This window comes from Sus scrofa, chromosome 14, assembly GCF_054392235.1.
Source record: "Sus scrofa isolate SSC_HxYL_T2T_F1_AM1 chromosome 14, Sscrofa_HxYL_maternal_Yorkshire_Landrace_v2.0, whole genome shotgun sequence".
Lineage (NCBI taxonomy): Eukaryota > Metazoa > Chordata > Mammalia > Artiodactyla > Suidae > Sus > Sus scrofa.
Window position 1 is genome coordinate 63,690,998 of NC_139396.1, and position 7,626 is coordinate 63,698,623.

The 7,626-nt window shown below is 50.1% G+C and overlaps 1 protein-coding gene across 3 annotated transcripts in view; it reads left to right on the plus strand.

The window, feature by feature from the left end:
* Positions 1-7,626, plus strand: part of CMKLR1 (chemerin chemokine-like receptor 1) — a 43,425-nt gene that overhangs the window by 10,482 nt on the left and 25,317 nt on the right. The window contains 1 exon segment of one of the 3 annotated variants that reach the window (NM_001123100.1): positions 2,855-2,983. The exons of 1 other annotated variant lie outside the window; for it this stretch is intronic. The gene's annotated coding sequence lies outside the window, so the exon portion shown is untranslated. 3 annotated transcript variants of the gene reach the window in all.

The following is a 7,626-nucleotide window of genomic DNA, read 5'->3' on the forward strand; positions in this document are numbered from 1 at the left end:
GCTCTACACTTGCCTGAACAGCATGAGGGCTATTCCTGTTCTCACGGTCCCTTCTTGAGAGCCCACTGGCCTCCTCCTCTGTGATTTCTAGGCCTTTCCATCTGTGCCACAGACCCTCCCTACACCAATTAGGGCTATCTCAGATATCTTTGTTAGTTGAATCAAAACTTGGCAGTCTCAGGAGTTCCCATCATGGCTCAGCAGAAACGCATCTGACTAGTATCTATGAGGACGCAGGTTTGATCCCTGGCCTCAGTGGGTTAAGGATCTGGCGTTACCATGAGTTGTGGTGTAGGTTGCAGACGCAGCTCAGATCCCACATTCTGTGGCTATGGCGTAGGCGAGCAGCTGCAGCTCTGAGTCGACCCCTTAGCCTGGGAACTTCCATATGCCACAGCTGTGGCCCTAAAAAGCAAAAACAAAACAAAACAAAAACCCCAACTTCTTCCCCCTGAGGGGTTCGCAGCTGATAATAGCTCACAGGAGAGGGGTTTGTGAGCGTAGTGCCTTAAGTCAGCCTAGTGTGTCCATGATAGGGGACCTCAGGTCAGGGGAGCCTTTGGGCCAGGATCTTCCTGAAGGTAGGTAAAGACCTGAGGGTAGGCAGTTACTAAGTCAGTTGCATAGGAGAACTTTTTAGTCCAACTTCCTCACACCTCCACTGGGGCTTCTCTGTTTCTCCTTTTTCTTGTAGGTTGAGTGGCCAGAATTGCGTTGATTTTTTTTTTTTTTTTAACGTGGCAAAGCTGCGTATCAGCAGAGCTCAGAGAAACAGAGCAGGCCTGGGAGGCTGTGGCTAAGTGTCGCAATCTTGGCACATCCCATGTCTACACTGCCTGCCTGCCAGCTTGTGGCTTTCTGCCAGAGCCCAAGGGCCGAGGTGGTTAAAGGTGGTTCAGGCTGTGCCCTGTGACCTGGGTGAGGAAACTGAGACCCCTGTCACCTTCTGCTGAGCTGGTCAAACTATCCTCTCTCTCATGGGCATCCTTCCTTCCCTGTTGGGGTGTTGGAGCTGATGCTGGGAGACCAGGGGAGAACTACATCTTGTCAAGGTGTGTTTGCTGTGTGGCAGGAGGGTGTGGTGGTCAGAGCTTCTGGAATTGCCTGCTTGGCTTCAAATTCCTGGACTTCCTAGTTCTGCAGCCTCAGTTTTCTCATCTGTGAAATGGGAATGACATTGCCGCACAGGGCTCTGGGGGAGGTGGCAGGGGGACGTGGATCTAGAAGAGGGCATTTTTTTTATTTATCTGATTTTTCACGGTTATGATTTTGGTAATTGCTACTGCACATGGTTTAAAGGAAAGAGCTTGGGATTGAGGAAGTTGGAACTGGGCGATCACATGGGGGATGTGCTTAGCTGGGGGCCCAGAGATTGGTAAGTGTGTGGCGCCTGCTACTCTGTCACTTGGTGTCTGGGTCCTTGGCGATGGGGCAGATTTAGCAAGACAGTCCGCCCTTTTCTGCTTTCTTGCTGTGGGACTTTTTGCTTTCTCACAAAGGGCAAATTGCTGCACCTTGTTGAGAACCATGTTCTTGAAAACTGGGGCTGTGTCAGCTCCATCTCTGTCAGTGCATATGGATGCAGGGAGGAGATCAAAGGCGGCCCTGGCCCTGGGGCACGATCAGTTCTGGAAGCATCTGAAAGGCTTCTCTGGGCGTCATCACCAGGGGTGGTGGTGGCCAGCTGGTTTCTCCCCTAGGATGTTAGTTGGAAATGCTGGGAGCACCCCAGACTCTCAAATTTCTTAGAGTTCCTTCTCGTGCTTGCTTCTCCTCCCCCTTCTTTCTTTTGCAGCCAGTGCTCTGAGCCACCCACCATCCCTAGTGGAGCATCTTTTTCTTTTTTTTTTTTTTTGCCTCTTTAGGGCGGCACCCATGGCACATGGAGGTTCCCAGGCTAGGAGTCCAATAGGAGCTACAGCTGCTGGCCTAAGCCACAGCCACTGCAACGCCAGATCCAAGCCACATCTGTGACCTATACCACAGTTCATGGCAATGCCAGTTCCTTAACCCACTGAGTGAGGCCAGGGATCGAACCTGAAACCTCATGGTTCCTAGTTGGATTCGTTTCCATGGTGCCACAACAGGAGCATCTTTGGGCAAAACCAAGCACTTGGGTCCTCAAAGCTCCAGAGGCTGGCTGCATTATTGGTGGGTGTTCCCTCCGGGAGCTGGCTGTGACCAGAGGAAGCACCCCTCAGCTGTCCAAGGAACACACCCTGGGCACCTTCCATCCCTGAACCGCACACATCGTAGGCACTCAGGAACCTTCAGCAAGGGAATGAACACACAAGCCCCAACAGCAGAGGCCACACCCTCACACTTGGGGGAACCGGATCTGGGGCATCACTGGAAATCTCCTCTTTCCTCAGGAAAAACCAAATCCTCACTAAAGTTATTTTGAGGCTGTGCACTTTATTTTTAAAACATAATTATTTTGAGGGCATGTACCTGGTTAAAAATAATAAGCATGAGAATTTTGCATTCAGTGCCGCAATATTCCTGTCCATTTAAAGACCAAAACTGTGTCCCTTAGAAATCTTTGCGCCGGCTCCAGGGAGAGGCGCCTCATCTGGTTCCTGCTCTGTGGCTGGCCCACTGGGAGATGGCTGGGCTAGAGAACACATGGATCATCAGGTCTGAGAGGGTCACTCACAGACAACTGAATCCACTTGCCTTGCGGCTCCACTGTGGAGATGAGGACATCAAGGCACAGAGAGGTTAAGTGACTTGCCCAAGGTCACATAGCTGGTTGGGGCAGAGCCAGAGTTTGAACCCAGACAGCTTTAACCACAACACCTGCAAAGGTGCCACTTTGGTGAGGCCAGTTTCTATCTACCCCCTACCTCTGCAGCTGGGCAGCTGGGACACATTTCCTGGACAACTGAGACCTACTCACAGCAGTGCCTCTGATCACAGCCAGCTCCCAGAGGGAAGGACCAGCCAGCAACTGGCGCCTTGAGGACCCTTCCATCAGGGACAGGTAAGTAGTTGGCTTTGCCCGGAGAGGCAAACCTTGGGGTCCCCGAGCTGGAGCTCTGGATCCCTGGCCTGGGTTGGGTCTCCGGACCCATGGGTGTCTCTGGAACTGGAAATGGCTCCACATGCTTCTCTACTGAGGCCCTGGGCTGTGGCACAACCTGTTTCTCCAGGTAATTTCCCCTTGTACCAAGTTTCCACCCCTTGGATCCCGTGCCCCTGTCTGTGAGGCAGCTGTGAGTTGGCAAGGCTCCTAGAACTCATTCCTGGAAGAGGAAACTGAGGCCCAAATGTGATATCAGAGAAAGAGGCCTGGTGTTAGTCCATTTCTCTAGCCATGCTGGCTCCTGAGCTCTGGCAGGGCCTGAGCCCCAAGCCCCCCATGCTGGACCAGAGGGTGCTTTCCAGCTCAAGGTCACCTGAAGCATCCAAAGGCTTGGGGCTCAGAGAGCAGAAGAGATTTATGCAGGTTGTCTGAAAATTAGGAGCAGAGTTGGGCCTGGAACCTGGGCCTCTTACCTCTTCTTGGTCTCCCTCAGGGGACTATTCAAGGACAGGGGTTTGGATGGAAAAGAGAGCTGTCCTGTGGGTCTCACTTTCTCCTGATGTCCAACCCTGGGGGCTGGCAATCCCAGGAACCTGCATGAGGCCAAGGGTTTACCAGCCTGCTGAGAAATGAAGAGAGAAAACCTTAGTAAAAGGAATTTTTTTCATATAGTGAAATGTTTTCAACTGGGAAAGATGTTCCAGTGATTTGGGTCGTTATTACCATACAGTTTCTTTTCTGAAATGGTGAGGACAGTAATGGACAGTTTTAATTTTTCCATGTCCTTACTGGGCACACCTGGGCACAGTGTCGGAAGTGCTGGGTTCGTGAAAGCCTACAGTTAGGAGTCTGCTTGTGCTCAGATGGTCTCTTGGGCTCCTTCGAGATGCGGGAGGGCACTGGTATGGCTGAGGTGGGGCGTCCACAAAGAACCAAGAACTGGAGGTGAAGGGTCCAGCTGCCAAGGCCAGGGCTGGGCTGCAGAGGGAAGGACATGCCCAGCATGAAGTGGGGGACCAGAGGGGGCAACAGGATGCAATGTTTGTTATGAGAGGGCTTCGTTCATGACTCAGAGTCTGAGCAGTGGGTGGAGGGAGAGGGAGGCCTGGGGAAGAAAGGGTGAAAGGGGAAGATGCTGAAGGGCAGGAGGGACACTAGGAGGGGGATGGGAAGAGGAGCAGGGGGAGAGGGGAGCCTGCTCTGCCTGGGAGGGAGGATGAGGTTTTGGTGGGAAGGGGGCTGTGTGAGGAGGAGTTGAGAGAGGGGCGTAGGGCCTCCAGAGGTGGAGGACACACAGGAGAGGAATGACTAAAAGTTCCAAAGGGCTAATCATGGCCTCTTGGCTGGGTATTTGTCTTAGGTGGAGTTCACCAGAGGCAAGGGTTTGGTGAATATGAGGTGTTAAGGACGTGTCTCAGGCAGGGCTGGGATCTGGGTGAGGTGAGTGAGGCAGGGTCTTGCCAGCTCAGGCTTGGGTCTCATCTCAATTGAAAATGTTGATTCTTTGCTCATGGTGCATTTTATGCATTAGCTTTGATTTTTAAAATTTGCATTGAAGTATCATTTATCCTGATTAGTGCGTTTGGGGGGGGCACACCCTTAAATTTGCATTCAAGGATCAAGCAGGGGGAGGAGCTCAGCAAGAATGTGATCTCAGGTGAAGACTAGCCTCGGCCTGATCTCGGTGGGGTGGGGGGACCCTGGAACCTGAATGGCACCCTATGGCAGCTGTGAGCTGTATCTAGCATTCTCTGCAGCTATGGGAGGGGTGCTCTGTTTTGGTAAAGGGGATCTGGACTATACACCACCAATATCTACCACAATATTCTTGGTAATTCTTAGAGAGATGGCAGTAAACATTTGAGTTACATATAGGTATAATTACTAATAACAGAAATAGTGATCGATAACTTACTGAGAATGTAACATGGACCAGGCATTGTTCTGGATGCTCTATATTCCTTCTCTTATTTAATCCTAATACCGATTCTCTGAGGTATATACTATTACTGTTCCATTTTACAGATTGAGAAACTGAGGCACAGAGAATTTAAGCAACAAACAAGTCTCACAAGTAGGAAGTGGCAGGACTGGGATTTGAACTTGGATGGTCCAGCTCCAGAGTCTGCCTGCTTCCCTCTCACGTGTTGAGCATGGCTGTGGGTTCAAGTCCTGGCTCCTCCATTTTTGAGCTATGGGACCTTGGGCAAGTTGCTTGACCCCTCTGAGCTTCAGTTTCCTTAGCTGGGAGGTGGGCGTAGTAATCAGGGCTCTTGGGAGGCTGGAGCAAAATGAGAGATAGGAAGGATCCTAAGGGCTGACGGTGATGGTTCCCACGGCTCTGCATCACAGCAGTTTCAAGGGTCCCCGCTTGTGGCTACAACTGCGGGGACCCTAGGAAACCTACACCAGTCGAGACTCTGCCAGGGTTCCTGGCAGGAAGATGAGGAAGCAGGGAAGATGGAAACAAAGCCTCCTCTGTTAGCCACTTGGGGCCTGCCCCAAGTTGGGAAGATGTGAGGGCTACAGAGAGAGAAATGAGTAGTGCCTGAGAGTGGGATGGGTACCCTGTTCTCTGCCAAGATTTGTTCTTCATGAGCAAGGGGTGTAAAGTTACTTTGAATCCTTTCCTGAGGGGCTGGGAAGGCCAGGGCCAGTTCCTGGAGGGGAGCGGTTTCTCCATCCCCCAGGAATGTGATCATGGCTTTATTTTAAGACAGAATAAAAGCAGAAAAAAAGCTTCACGTTGGTGGCTGCTGGGGGCTGCTCCTGGATGCCAAGCCAGCTCCAGAAAATGGCTTCTCATGGGCTCAGGCTCCAGGCTCTGAGATTGGGGTCGACATCAGAAATGTGCTGGCTGGTCCATCACTACCCTGTTCTTTGTGGAGCCTCCTCCTCCAGAATGATTGCCTTCTTCTCTGGGAAACTACAGGATCCAGATCTACCCTTGGGGCTGTCAAGGGGACCCCAGGTATAAATTCGTCTCCACCACTCTGTAGATAGTTTCATACACCCACAGGATTCATTTCTGATCCTTGGGTAATGTGGGGACCAACACACTACATGGCTCTGAAGTATTTTCCTGATGGATTAAAAGCACAGCATAGCTAGTGCAAAGGGAGAGCTTAAAACTTGCTTGTTCATCACAAAAGAAAGAGTTTGAGAACCATGGACGCTATTAAGAATAAGTGGAGGGAGGGAGTTCTTGTCGGCTCAGCAGAAACGAATCTGACTAGTATCCATGAGGACGCTGGTTCAATCCCTGGCCTCACTTAGTGAGTTAAGGATCCAGTGTTGCTGTGAGCTGTGGTGTAGGTCCCAGACGTGGCTCAGACCTGGCATTGCTGTGGCTGTGGTATAGGCTGGCAGCTGTAGCTTTGCTTAGACCCCTAACCTGGGAACCTCCGAATAAGTGGAGGGAGTTACCTGATGCCCTAGCAATTAAGAATCTGGCATTGTCATTGCTAAAAAAAAAAAAAAAAAAAAAAAAAAGAAAAAAAAAAGTGGGATCACACACACACACAATAATTTCTTGTAATATTGTAACACACATACATGAGGTGAACTATAACAGAAAGAGACTGGACACAAGCCAACCTCCTATCCCCAGAACACTAGTTAAGTAAATGGGCAAATCCAATAATGGAATACTATGTATCCATCAAAATGGATGGGTGCTTTTTACATACTGATATGAAATCAACTCCAAATGTATATTGTCAGGTAAGAAAGATAAACTGCAAAATAGTGTGCAGAGTGGACCAACTTTTACGCAATGCAGCAGAGAACTTAGGATACATATTTGTATTTGCCTCAAAAAACTCTGGCAGGAAACATAAGAACAAGTACAAGGAGTTGGGTGCGGTGTGACTGGGTGGATGGTGGAAAGATAGAAAAGAGGATTTGCATTCTAAACTTTTTATAATTTTAGATAGTTTTGAACATCACCCATTCGAAGGAGTTGTGTTGCCTAGTTAAAAATTTAAATTAAAAAAGCCAAATTAGGAGTTCCCGTCGTGGCGCAGTGGTTAACACATCCAACTAGGAACCACAAGGTTGTGGGTTCGGTCCCTGGCCTTGCTCGGTGGGTTAAGGATCCGGCGTTGCCGTGAGCTGTGGTATAGGTTGCAGACACGGCTCGGATCCCGTGTTGCTGTGGATCTGGTGTAGGCCGGTGGCTACAGCTCCGATTAGACCCCTAGCCTGGGAACCTCCATATGCCATGGGAGCGGCCCAAGAAATGGCAAGAAGACACACACATACACACACACACACACACACACACAAAAGCCAAATTAGAACTGTGAATGGATGTCCATTAGGCTAGTATTAAGTGTAGTTATGAAGGAGTATTATAAACTCTAAGGTCTGTGGTTTTCATTGCCATCGTTTCCTTGACCATCGCATATACATATTTGGGATTTTAAACCAAGTTATACCTGACTTCAGCTTCCTTGATGTCACAAAGGGAAAGTTCCTTCTGGTCCTCTTGAATCTAGCCTGAGAGGATCCCATTTGAGGTTCATGTAGGATCCACTCCTCCCTCCAGTAGCCCTGTCACCATGGTGGCTGAGATGTGCTCCCGGTGGCCCCCTGTGGCC